Source organism: Triturus cristatus, chromosome 2_2 (assembly GCF_964204655.1).
Source record: "Triturus cristatus chromosome 2_2, aTriCri1.1, whole genome shotgun sequence".
Lineage (NCBI taxonomy): Eukaryota > Metazoa > Chordata > Amphibia > Caudata > Salamandridae > Triturus > Triturus cristatus.
Genome location: NC_140582.1, coordinates 1092699145 through 1092712723, shown reverse-complemented (window position 1 = coordinate 1092712723; position 13579 = coordinate 1092699145). Strand labels below are relative to the sequence as shown.

Here is a 13579-nt window from a genome sequence, read left to right as displayed (position 1 = left end):
ATTGCCGGTTGTTGCTGATATGCCCCTAAATTGGGACAAATTTATAAAAAAAAAAAACATAGATCATATTAAAACCTATTTAAAACGTTTCCTATGACTTGATTACCAAATAAAAGATAATCAAAAGCCTATGTATCTCAATATGCAAGTAATACCCCGGTTCACATCATCTCAATTCACAAAGACGCTTTTATGAACAGCTTTTATATAAAGTGGCAGTGCAACTCTAATGTCTAAGATACGAGTACAAGGCACGTACCTTGAGAATAAAGGGGCATATCATCAAGGGCCGGCGATAAATATCGCAAAGCGCGCTTAGCCCTTGCATATTTATCGCTGGCTATCTCTGGAATTTATCGCCCGGTTAGCGCGTTATCAACAACGCGCATCGCCGAGGCGATAAAAATTCCAGAGATAATGGGGATATCCTTGGTCATAGGGCCTGTAGTCTTAGCCACACAATCCCCCCCCCCATGTTAGGTATGCCTTAGTCAGGAATTTAACAGACGTTAAATTCCTGCGTTAAGGCATACTTAACGTGATTTTAAATATCGCTAACCCTCGTTGTCAATATGACGAAGTTGGGTTAGTGATATTTTCCCAAGGGAGTCTTGTCAGGCACACCTCCTTTGCATCTCATTAGTGATGCGATGGGAGGCATGCTGACAAGGGGCGCTATTGCAAAGAAACTCACGCTAGCGTGTCCTTGTTGTTAATGCGATAATATTATCGACGCTTTTCGCCCGAAAATGGGCTCTTAAGAGGCAATAATATTATCGCCACCCCTTGTTGATATGCCACAGGGCTCTTAAAATTCTACTACATAAACAATTGTTAGCCCGAAACTGGTCCCAGGATGCTTGTTTCCGGTCCAGGGAAGGCAAGGCTTGGCAGTTTGGGCCGGACTGTTCCCATGAGGTACAGGGTCAAGACTGATTTGTATATAGCTCTGTCTGAACTGGGGTGGGGAAGTGAGCTAAAAAACGATGATGGATTTAACCCAGATCTGTGACTGGGGGTGAGTGGCTGAAAAGTTTTGGCGTTCCGTCCATCATCTCCTTGTGTTTGCATTATGTTTGTTAACTTCAGTCATTTTTGCAATTAATACTTTTTACTTACTCAAGGTGGTTGAATTCTCCAGTGGTAATATGTTTACCTCAACTGTAGAACTTGTCAAACAAGAGATGATTTGTTGGGAAAGATTGTCATTCCCGTTTATCATTGCTTTCCAACTAATACTGGAATCTCTCCCAGTGTCTTGAGAACGTCTTAAGGAAAACATTTAAAAACCAGGCAGCGAGCCATGGCTATTAAATCCCAGGAGACCAAATCCAATTCTATCCCTTGCTGTAGGAGAGTAGGGTCTGCTATCCTATGGTCACCCCAAATTTTTGCTTTTTGCTTCACTGGTTTTTGACATATTGAGGCTGTGGGCCTGCCAATCAGACCCCCAGCCTGCTGTTCTCTCTACTAAATTAAAACTATGCACCCTAGGTGCATAACCAATTGGAAGTGGATCACCCTGTCAGCCCCTGTACCAGTGTACACTAGGTACCCAGGGCATTGGTGTACCCAAGGCCTGCCAAGGGCTGCAGCATGTATTATGCCACCCCAGGCTTGGCCTAACAATCTGACACAACTGGCTGATCACTCAGCTGGGGTAAGTTGGTGTAATCACCTCTTACTTAGGTGTAGTATACCTATACCTAACCTTAAATGGGACACCTGGTAACCTATAAGTCACTCCTATGGCAGGCCTTAACAATCCTGAAGGCAGAGTGCTTGGTCCCATGTGAGATGGTGCTCTGGCATGAGCTGAGCCTGTCTGCAGTGGTCGGAACAACTTCCTTCTACTGTTTCCAGATATCGTCATACCATATACTCTTAAGTGCATTATGAACCTCGCGGTTAAATGCTATCTTTGGTTTGGCTTTATCAAAACATGTCGAGTAAGGTGTCATACGAATTGGAATACTAACCCCTCGCCAATTCTGGCGACGGGGTTAGCATTCCACCCTTCTAGAGGGACACGACATGTACAGTACCTGAAACCCGGGTAAAATCAGACATAGCCTCAGCTCCACAAAATGGATGCTGCCACCACAGACACAAGTCTGCCCTCCTGCTGCTGGGAGTCCTTCCAGCTTGGGGGGTGTGGACAAAGGGTTTCCTGCCAGGGGAGGTGCGTGCACCACCCCAGACAGGATTTTGTGTATTGGTCAGGTAGGGCTTGAAAGAAACCAGACATGCCTGTGGCTCACAAGGAGCCTCGGTGCATATGCCAGTTCAAACCGGTCCTGGGGCACACCAGTCCCGGGCCTGGGGCGAGCTGGACAAAGGACTGGGGGTGTAACCACCCCCCTTCCTGGTCCCACCCATAGGGAGGGACCTAGCAGGTAGTCCGGCCCCTAGAATCCGAATAAAGGTAGGAGCTGTGTCCTAAGACTTCAGACATCCTGGAATCAACTTGAAACTAAGAAGAAGACGGGAACTTCGACGCTCTGCCGCACAGAGGACTGAAGCCAATCTCCCCTGTGGTCAGGGAGTGACCACCTTGCTAACGCAAGCACCATCCAGCGAATCAACGTCTGCTTTGCCGCCGCCTCCCGCCGGAGCCCGAGCCCAGAGACTGACAAGACCTGGACCTCCAGACCTCTCACTGCCCGATCCACAGTCCCTGCAAAGAGGAGACCCGTGGAGGCACCGAGACACGTGGAGCCAGCCATCTTGGAACGACTACGACAAGCTGACAAGTGCAACAACCGAGGCTCCCTCCAAGTTGTGCTTTGGGTCCTGAGAAGCCCAACCCTCGAGCAGCATCTGCACCAAAGGTGAGCCCTCCAGCATCTCCACGATCTGCGTGGGGCCCTTCTGCATTTTGCCACTCGACGCGCCTAACCGGTTGCTGGCCCGCTGGCTAGTGGCCATCTTGGCGACGAAATCTACGACAAACACCGCTGGTCTGGTTGCTCCAGACTGGCCCTTGCTCCCCTCCAAAGGAGCAGTTCCTCTGACCTTGCTGGTCAGAACCATCAGCTTAAACTCCTTGCCTACAACAATTGCTTTTGCCAAGGCTTGTTTGCTTCAATCAAGTCGCCGACACCGCCGACAGCGAGAGCCTGCGTGGGACAGCTCGTGACTCGACTCCTGGACGTCGTCGACCTTCAGGGACCACGTGGCTGCAGAGTCAAGCTACATCTTCCTTCCTGTTTGCACCCGACATCGCCTGGTACCCACCTGGTGCCACGCTGGTCACTGGCTAGTGACTGTGAACACTGTCCCCTCTGCTTACAGGTCTTCAACATCTCCAATCCACTCTTGGATCCACTGCATCTCTTCCCGACCGACCGCCTGCAGCACTTTTGTCTACAGGCCCCACGGAACAGATAGAAGAAACCCGACGCACTTCGAGGCCTATGCACCCGCTCCCTGTGGGTGAGGTAAAGCTGGCACTCCTGTGCCCAAGTGTAGTATTACATCTCTAGTGCCTGTGTTCCAAATCTTAAGTTCCTAGGTCATCCGGAAGATTCCTTTTGCAGTAACTTTGTACTTTTTACGCACCCATTGAAACCTATGGGAGCACGCGTGTGACTATTTGCTCTGCACACGCCACCCGTGGACCTCCTGGTCACTAACTGACGTTAGCTCCTTGTAGGCCCAGCGATTCTAGAGGCCCTAGGCCTTTTCCCTTTTCTGTTCGTGGTACTTATACCACTATTTTAGTATATGGTTCGAGTGGCCACCAGGGCCTATCCATATAAAGTGCAACTTCTGTGTATTCTGTGATAATCTTGTTTGACGATTTGTGCTCCTGTGCTCATAAAGAGACTAGGGGTTACTTTGAGAAATAAATACATATATATTTTGAATATATATCTGTGTGGTGTCCTTTCATTGGTATAAAAGGGGGTTACATTTGGTAAAACAGCTGGCTTAACACGCTTCACGAGTTTAGCCTCAAAGACTGCTTAGCCTACGCTACCACTAGGGCAGCTAGTCCGAAAAGGTTGACTTACAACCACACCATAAGGGTTGCTTGGCAAGGTACAAGGTGATCACTTTAACTAGTGAGCATCATATACCAGGCCAACTTCTCACATTGGTGAGCAGCGGTTGGATTTGAGCTTGCTGTGTTTTACCATTGTAATCTCTTGGTTACCAATTGAAAGATCACATAGGTACCTGTAGGTACATATAAAACAAGATTAGATATACTTAAGTTCTACTGAACTTAGTTGTTGTAGAGCAAAGGGAGTAGCACACCCTGACTACAACTACTAGATAGGTTTAGTAGGTAAACCCAAGTGTAGGTAGATTGCAACACATCCACCCACACTTAAGAGCAATGGCCGGGGCAGAGGGGTCCACTGTACCCATCTCTGTCGAGAGTGACCCCCAGAGGGCACCAACCAGCTTTGCTACCCTTAATCAGAATGAGCTCAGGCATTTGGCAACTCTTAGAGGCCTTAAACAGCCCAAGAACCCAAACTCTGCTGAGCTCAGAGAGCTCTTACAGAATGATGAGAATCAGAGAGCACTCAAGAAAGCTTCCCAGTTAGCCCCCTTAGGGACAGGAACAGGAGGCCCCCCTTCTGAAGATGCCACTGAAGTACCCCTTCCCAATAGTCACCCCTTAGATGGGATGCCTACCACAGAGGAGGAGAGTGAAAAGGATACTGACAGTAGTGAGGATGAAGGGAGAACTAGCCCAGTGCCAAGTGTTATACTTGGCCCAGCTAAACCAAGGCTATTGGGGACTGACAGTGGGTTCAACCCACTGGATCTCCCCAGTGGACTTAACACAGGGCTGGGAAGGCAAAGGAATCGCTCAGGTGACTCCAATGCTTCCCATGGCTCTAGAGGCTCTCAAGGTCACTCCAGGAGAAGGATGACCACCCCTCAGAGGAGGGAACATGAGGCCAAGATGCAAGAGGCTCAGCTGAGGATCAGGAAGCAGGAGCTAGAAGTAGCCCTGATGGAAGAGAAACTTAGCAAGGCTAGACAGCATAAAGAGAGTGGGTCTATACCCACTGGTGGCAGCATTGTCCCTAAGGACAAAGATAGGGTTTTCGACAATAGAAACCTGTCTAAGGTTGTGCCCCCCTACAAAAGTGGGGATGACATCCACAAGTGGATAACTGCTCTTGAGAGAGCCTGCAAAGTACAGCAGGTTCCTGAAGATCAGTGGGCAGCAATCCTCTGGCTCTCCTTTGAGGGAAGAGGCAGAGACAGACTCCTCACTGTTAGAGAAGAGGATGTCAGAAACTACAGAGTCCTGAAGAGTGTTCTAGTTGATGGGTTAGGCTTAACCACTGAGCAGTACAGGTTAATGTTCAGAGACACCCAAAAGACACAGACTCAGGACTGGTCTGAATACATTGAATGTGCCACTAAGGCTTTGGAGGGTTGGTTGCTGGGAAGTAAGGTATCTGATTTTACAGGATTGTATAATTTGATGATGAGAGAACAGATTTTAAATAACTGTCAAAACCAGCAACTGCATCAACACTTGGTTGACTCTGATCTGACCTCTCCCCAAGAATTGGGAAAGAAGGCAGACAAATGGGTCAGAACCAGGGTTAAGCAAAAGAACCAGAACCAGGGCCAAGGGGGTGATCAGAAGAAAACAGACCAAAAGGGTGGAGATCAGAAATCTAAAGACCAGAAGTCTTCAACAGGGCCCCAAACTACTGCTAAGGAGGGTGGGTCCCAACAACAGTCCAAAAAGAAGAAAGAAGGTCAAAAGAAACCCTGGTGCAATCATTGCAAAAATACAACTCACTGGACTAGTGATTGCAAAAAGGGTGGAGCCCCCAACACTGTCGCCCCTAAGGCACCTGCTCCCAGTACTACTGTTAGCAGTGTTGGTCCCCAGACAAAGGGTGTAGTGGGAATCACTATGGGAACTGAAGGAGATTCTGACTTAGACAGAACCCTGACACAGGCAGTCTTGATCTGTGATGGGGACATTGATTTGTCCCTGACTGTGAGCCCCAGTAACCTGGGCAAGTACAGACAGACTCCTTTAATTAATGACAAAGTGGCTCAAGCCTACAGGGACACATGTGCCAGTGTCACTATGGTGACACCAGGCTTTGTGGACCCTGGACAGTACATACCAGGTGAGAACTACCTGGTGACCAATGCCAGCAATGCCACTACTTCACATAGTGTGGCAGTTGTTAACTTCTCATGGGGAGGGGTAACTGGCCTCAAAAGGGTTGTGGTTAGTGCAGACCTCCCAGTAGAATGTTTGTTGGGCAATGACCTAGAGAGTTCTCTATGGTCAGAAGTGGAGTACAGGACTCATGCAGAGATGTTAGGTATATCATCACATGTCCTTGCTGTGACCAGGTCACAGGCCAAAAAGTGCCTCACTGAACCTCAGGTCTTGGATCCTGGAACAATGGACCAAGCACCTACCAAGAAGAAGAACAGGAGGGTCAAGGCTGTGCCTTCCCCCCTGCCTCAGAGTGATGATCAGCCTTCCCAGGAAGCTGATCTAGAGGACCCTGAAGGAACTGTCCCTGAAGAGCTTGAACCTGACCAGGTTGAGTTTCTGGGGACAGGGGGACCTTCAAGGGCTGACTTGAGGCAGGCTCAGTTATCCTGTCCCTCTCTTGAACCCCTCAGACAGCTGGCTGCTGCTGAGGCTGCTGGGAATGCTCAAGGTACCCATAAAGTGTATTGGGATGAAGGGCTCCTTTATTCAGAGGCTAGAGACCCCAAGCCTGGTGCTACCAGGAGGTTGGTCATACCTCTGCAATTTAGGGGCTTCCTTCTTACCTTGGCCCATGACATTCCTTTAGCAGGACACCTAGGCCAGAATAAGACCTGGGACAGACTTGTCCCTCACTTTCACTGGCCTCACATGAATGAAGATACAAAGGAGTTTTGTCGCTCCTGTGTTACCTGCCAAGCCAGTGGCAAATCAGGTGGCACAACAAAGGCCCCCCTAATACCACTACCTGTGGTGGGGGTCCCCTTTGAAAGAGTGGGAATAGACATAGTGGGTCCCATGGATCCTCCCACTGCATCTGGGCACAGATTTATACTGGTGGTAGTGGATCATGCCACCAGGTATCCAGAGGCAATTCCCCTTAGGACCACTACAGCTCCTGTTGTGGCCAGGGCCCTGCTGGGAGTATTCTCCAGAGTGGGGTTTCCTAAGGAGGTAGTATCTGGCAGAGGTACCAACTTTATGTCAGGATACTTAACAGCTATGTGGAAGGAATGTGGTGTCAACTACAAGTTCACCACCCCTTATCACCCACAATGCAATGGGCTTGTTGAGAGATTCAACAAGACCCTAAAGGGTATGATCAAAGGATTACCTGAAAAGCTCAGGCGAAGATGGGACATCCTTCTACCCTGCCTTCTGTTTGCTTACAGAGAGGTCCCACAAAAAGGAGTTGGCTACAGCCCCTTTGAATTGTTGTTTGGGCACCCTGTGAGAGGCCCACTGTGTTTGGTGAAGGAAGGCTGGGAGTTACCTCTCAAAAAGCCTAAGCTAGACATAGTGGACTATGTACTTGGTCTCCGCTCCAGGATGGCTGAGTATATGGAGAAGGCATCCAAAAACCTTGAGGCAAGCCAGGCCTTACAGAAAGCTTGGCATGACCAAAAGGCTGTCTTGGTTGAGTTTCAGCCAGGACAGAAGGTATGGGTGTTGGAGCCAGTGGCCCCAGCAGCACTCCAAGACAAATGGTCTGGACCCCATACAATCCTGGAAAAGAAGGGAGAGGTCACCTACTTGGTCGACCTAGGAACTCCCAGGAGTCCCCACAGGGTACTCCATGTTAACAGGCTTAAAGCATATGTTGACAGGGCAGACATGGGCTTGCTCATGGCTACAGATGAGGGACAGGAGGAAGAGAGTGACCCTCTCCCAGACCTGTTGTCTCAGAACCCTGAAGATGGCTCAGTTGAAGGAGTGACCCTTGGAGGCAACCTCACTGCCCATCAGCAGACTGAATGTAGACAGGTTCTACAATCATTTTCACATATGTTTTCCTTGATACCTAGTCAAACTGACTGGTGTACCCATGTTGTGGACACTGGTGACAGTCTGCCTGTAAAGAACAAACTTTACAGACAACCTGACCACGTCAGGGACTGTATAAAGGCTGAGGTACATAAAATGCTGGAATTAGGTGTCATTGAACCCTCAGAGAGCCCCTGGGCTAGCCCAGTGGTTCTGGTCCCCAAACCTCACACCAAAGATGGCAAGAGAGAGATGAGGTTCTGTGTGGATTACAGAGGACTCAATGCTGTCACCAGGACAGATGCACACCCTATTCCAAGGGCAGATGAGCTCATAGACAAACTAGCTTCTGCAAAGTTTTTGAGCACATTTGACTTAACAGCTGGCTATTGGCAAATCAGATTAGCTGAGGAGTCTAAGGCCAAAACAGCATTCTCAACCCCAGGTGGGCATTATCAGTTTGTGGTGATGCCCTTTGGTCTGAAGAATGCACCTGCCACCTTCCAAAGGCTGGTGAACCAAGTCCTTACTGGGTTGGATGACTTTTGTGCAGCATATCTTGATGACATTGCTGTCTTTAGCTCCACCTGGGAGGATCACCTGATCCACCTGAAGAAGGCTCTTGAGGCCCTGCAGAGGGCAGGCCTCACTATCAAGGCTACTAAGTGCCAGATAGGGCAGAGTAAGGTTGTATATTTGGGCCACCTTGTAGGTGGAGGCCAAGTTCAACCACTGGAGAGTAAGATACAATCCATCAAGGACTGGTCCCCTCCAACCACCCAGACTCAAGTTCGAGCTTTCTTGGGCTTGACTGGGTACTACAGGAAGTTTGTTAAGAACTATGGGTCCATTGTGACTCCTCTTAATGATCTGACATCCAAGAAGATGCCCAAAAAGGTTCAGTGGACAGTAAGCTGTCAAAAGGCATTTGATGACCTGAAGAAGGCCATGTGCTCTGCACCTATCCTGAAAAGTCCTGACTACTCCAAAGAGTTTATTGTCCAAACAGATGCTTCTGAGTTGGGTGTGGGAGCTGTGCTGTCACAACTTAATGTAGATGGTCAAGACCAACCCATTGCTTTTATTAGCAGAAGGTTGACCCCCAGAGAGAAGAATTGGTCAGCTATTGAGAGGGAGGCCTTTGCTGTGGTGTGGGCCCTGAAGAAGCTGAGGCCATACTTGTTTGGCACTCACTTCAAGATTCAGACCGACCATAAGCCCCTCTTGTGGCTAAATCAGATGAAGGGTGAAAACCCCAAACTGCTTAGGTGGTCCATTTCCCTACAGGGGATGGACTTTACAGTGGAGCACCGGCCAGGTACTGACCATGGGAATGCAGATGGTCTCTCCAGGTACTTCCACTTAGGACATGAAGACGAGACTGGTCAAGGCTAGTTTAATGTCCCAGCGTTTGGGGGGGGGTTGTGTAGGAGAGTAGGGTCTGCTATCCTATGGTCACCCCAAATTTTTGCTTTTTGCTTCACTGGTTTTTGACATATTGAGGCTGTGGGCCTGCCAATCAGACCCCCAGCCTGCTGTTCTCTCTACTAAATTAAAACTATGCACCCTAGGTGCATAACCAATTGGAAGTGGATCACCCTGTCAGCCCCTGTACCAGTGTACACTAGGTACCCAGGGCATTGGTGTACCCAAGGCCTGCCAAGGGCTGCAGCATGTATTATGCCACCCCAGGCTTGGCCTAACAATCTGACACAACTGGCTGATCACTCAGCTGGGGTAAGTTGGTGTAATCACCTCTTACTTAGGTGTAGTATACCTATACCTAACCTTAAATGGGACACCTGGTAACCTATAAGTCACTCCTATGGCAGGCCTTAACAATCCTGAAGGCAGAGTGCTTGGTCCCATGTGAGATGGTGCTCTGGCATGAGCTGAGCCTGTCTGCAGTGGTCGGAACAACTTCCTTCTACTGTTTCCAGATATCGTCATACCATATACTCTTAAGTGCATTATGAACCTCGCGGTTAAATGCTATCTTTGGTTTGGCTTTATCAAAACATGTCGAGTAAGGTGTCATACGAATTGGAATACTAACCCCTCGCCAATTCTGGCGACGGGGTTAGCATTCCACCCTTCTAGAGGGACACGACATGTACAGTACCTGAAACCCGGGTAAAATCAGACATAGCCTCAGCTCCACAAAATGGATGCTGCCACCACAGACACAAGTCTGCCCTCCTGCTGCTGGGAGTCCTTCCAGCTTGGGGGGTGTGGACAAAGGGTTTCCTGCCAGGGGAGGTGCGTGCACCACCCCAGACAGGATTTTGTGTATTGGTCAGGTAGGGCTTGAAAGAAACCAGACATGCCTGTGGCTCACAAGGAGCCTCGGTGCATATGCCAGTTCAAACCGGTCCTGGGGCACACCAGTCCCGGGCCTGGGGCGAGCTGGACAAAGGACTGGGGGTGTAACCACCCCCCTTCCTGGTCCCACCCATAGGGAGGGACCTAGCAGGTAGTCCGGCCCCTAGAATCCGAATAAAGGTAGGAGCTGTGTCCTAAGACTTCAGACATCCTGGAATCAACTTGAAACTAAGAAGAAGACGGGAACTTCGACGCTCTGCCGCACAGAGGACTGAAGCCAATCTCCCCTGTGGTCAGGGAGTGACCACCTTGCTAACGCAAGCACCATCCAGCGAATCAACGTCTGCTTTGCCGCCGCCTCCCGCCGGAGCCCGAGCCCAGAGACTGACAAGACCTGGACCTCCAGACCTCTCACCGCCCGATCCACAGTCCCTGCAAAGAGGAGACCCGTGGAGGCACCGAGACACGTGGAGCCAGCCATCTTGGAACGACTACGACAAGCTGACAAGTGCAACAACCGAGGCTCCCTCCAAGTTGTGCTTTGGGTCCTGAGAAGCCCAACCCTCGAGCAGCATCTGCACCAAAGGTGAGCCCTCCAGCATCTCCACGATCTGCGTGGGGCCCTTCTGCATTTTGCCACTCGACGCGCCTAACCGGTTGCTGGCCCGCTGGCTAGTGGCCATCTTGGCGACGAAATCTACGACAAACACCGCTGGTCTGGTTGCTCCAGACTGGCCCTTGCTCCCCTCCAAAGGAGCAGTTCCTCTGACCTTGCTGGTCAGAACCATCAGCTTAAACTCCTTGCCTACAACAATTGCTTTTGCCAAGGCTTGTTTGCTTCAATCAAGTCGCCGACACCGCCGACAGCGAGAGCCTGCGTGGGACAGCTCGTGACTCGACTCCTGGACGTCGTCGACCTTCAGGGACCACGTGGCTGCAGAGTCAAGCTACATCTTCCTTCCTGTTTGCACCCGACATCGCCTGGTACCCACCTGGTGCCACGCTGGTCACTGGCTAGTGACTGTGAACACTGTCCCCTCTGCTTACAGGTCTTCAACATCTCCAATCCACTCTTGGATCCACTGCATCTCTTCCCGACCGACCGCCTGCAGCACTTTTGTCTACAGGCCCCACGGAACAGATAGAAGAAACCCGACGCACTTCGAGGCCTATGCACCCGCTCCCTGTGGGTGAGGTAAAGCTGGCACTCCTGTGCCCAAGTGTAGTATTACATCTCTAGTGCCTGTGTTCCAAATCTTAAGTTCCTAGGTCATCCGGAAGATTCCTTTTGCAGTAACTTTGTACTTTTTACGCACCCATTGAAACCTATGGGAGCACGCGTGTGACTATTTGCTCTGCACACGCCACCCGTGGACCTCCTGGTCACTAACTGACGTTAGCTCCTTGTAGGCCCAGCGATTCTAGAGGCCCTAGGCCTTTTCCCTTTTCTGTTCGTGGTACTTATACCACTATTTTAGTATATGGTTCGAGTGGCCACCAGGGCCTATCCATATAAAGTGCAACTTCTGTGTATTCTGTGATAATCTTGTTTGACGATTTGTGCTCCTGTGCTCATAAAGAGACTAGGGGTTACTTTGAGAAATAAATACATATATATTTTGAATATATATCTGTGTGGTGTCCTTTCATTGGTATAAAAGGGGGTTACATTTGGTAAAACAGCTGGCTTAACACGCTTCACGAGTTTAGCCTCAAAGACTGCTTAGCCTACGCTACCACTAGGGCAGCTAGTCCGAAAAGGTTGACTTACAACCACACCATAAGGGTTGCTTGGCATGGTACAAGGTGATCACTTTAACTAGTGAGCATCATATACCAGGCCAACTTCTCACACTTGCACTTGCAGACATGGCAATCAGAGGAACTGCCAGGGGTGCTGTTTATGCAACAGCCTTCCAATGATGGCCAATACACCCCCAGAACAATATCTCAGGGGGAACAACCTTTACAACGCAACTTTTACAACGCACTACCATTACAACGAAACTGTTACAACGCAAATGCATTGACAACGCATGCCATTACAACGCAAGTCTTTACATCGACTTGCACAAGATGGCGTGCTAACATTAAAAATAGTGTAGTTTACTATCCAAACACCTTCCCTACTGTTAAGTGGACTGGAGTTAGAATAGTAAATTACACTTTTTTAATGTTAGCACGCCATGTAGTGCAAGTCGATGTAAAGACTTGCGTTGTAAAGACTTGCGTTGTCACTGCATTTGCGTTGTAAAAATTTCGTTGTAACAGCATGCGTTGTAAAAGCATGCGTTGTAACATCATACATCCATATCTCAGCAACATACAAAGCTTGGGAAATTAATTTCCCCTGAACGGCTTTCTTTATGGTTTTCTTTCTCATTTCAAATCAGATGGCACCATATCTTGAGTCAAAGGTCTTTAATACACCGGTTGTGGCCAAAAGAGCTGCTTTAAGTGCAGAGTAACGGATAGCCCAACAGAGATTTTCTGAAAAATGTAATCCTAAGTATTTATATGATCGTATCTTCCTCTTAAAGAATGTTAGAAAGGAAACAAACTAATTATCACACCCAACTCCCAGTAATTTAATCCACCACAAAGTGACTGCAAGGAACACTCCAAAAGGCTGGGTTACATTTTTAAATGTGAAAGTATGGTGGAAAAGACCCTCGGCCTCCACAGGGATGTGGGAAAGAGATTTTTCCAACAGGGAAATTATTTTCACTGTATAAAAAGAAAAAGAAAGGAAAGTTATGTATGAAACTGTGCTAACCAACTGCTGTGCATTCCCTGCCATGAGAATGGGTCTCCAACCTTTTCTGTACTGAGAGCTACTTCTGTTCAATGAAACGCATCAAGAACTACTAATAGTATTAGTGTTGTATAATCGCCATTTTTTTATATGTATATTAATTCAACCAAGTAAAAGCTTTCTAATTTAATAAGCTTGGCTGCACACAGGCGAGCTACTCAGAGGTAGCTGGAGAGCTACAGTAGCTCACAAGCTCCTGGTTGGAGACCCTTAGGAACAAGTGGAAGCAGCCAGAATGTCCATGAAAGTCTATGACTGCCCTAGATTTCAATATATACAACGGGGGATTTTGATGAATCCCCTACAAGTCAGAAACCTACTCTAATCATAGAAGAAAAGTTGCAATGAGCAGATTTCCAACTTTTCAAAACATGTTTGTGAATTGGCACTCCTTTAAGTAACTAGCTGCAACAGAATTATTGAGGGGTGTAAAAATCTTTCCATACTTGATCCAAGCC

General features: G+C 48.7%; 1 protein-coding gene across 2 annotated transcripts in view; it reads right to left on the bottom strand.

Annotated features, from left to right (window-relative positions):
• SMYD1 (SET and MYND domain containing 1) overlaps positions 1–13579 on the bottom strand; it is a 135007-nt gene that overhangs the window by 28533 nt on the left and 92895 nt on the right. The gene's annotated exons all lie outside the window — the stretch shown is intronic.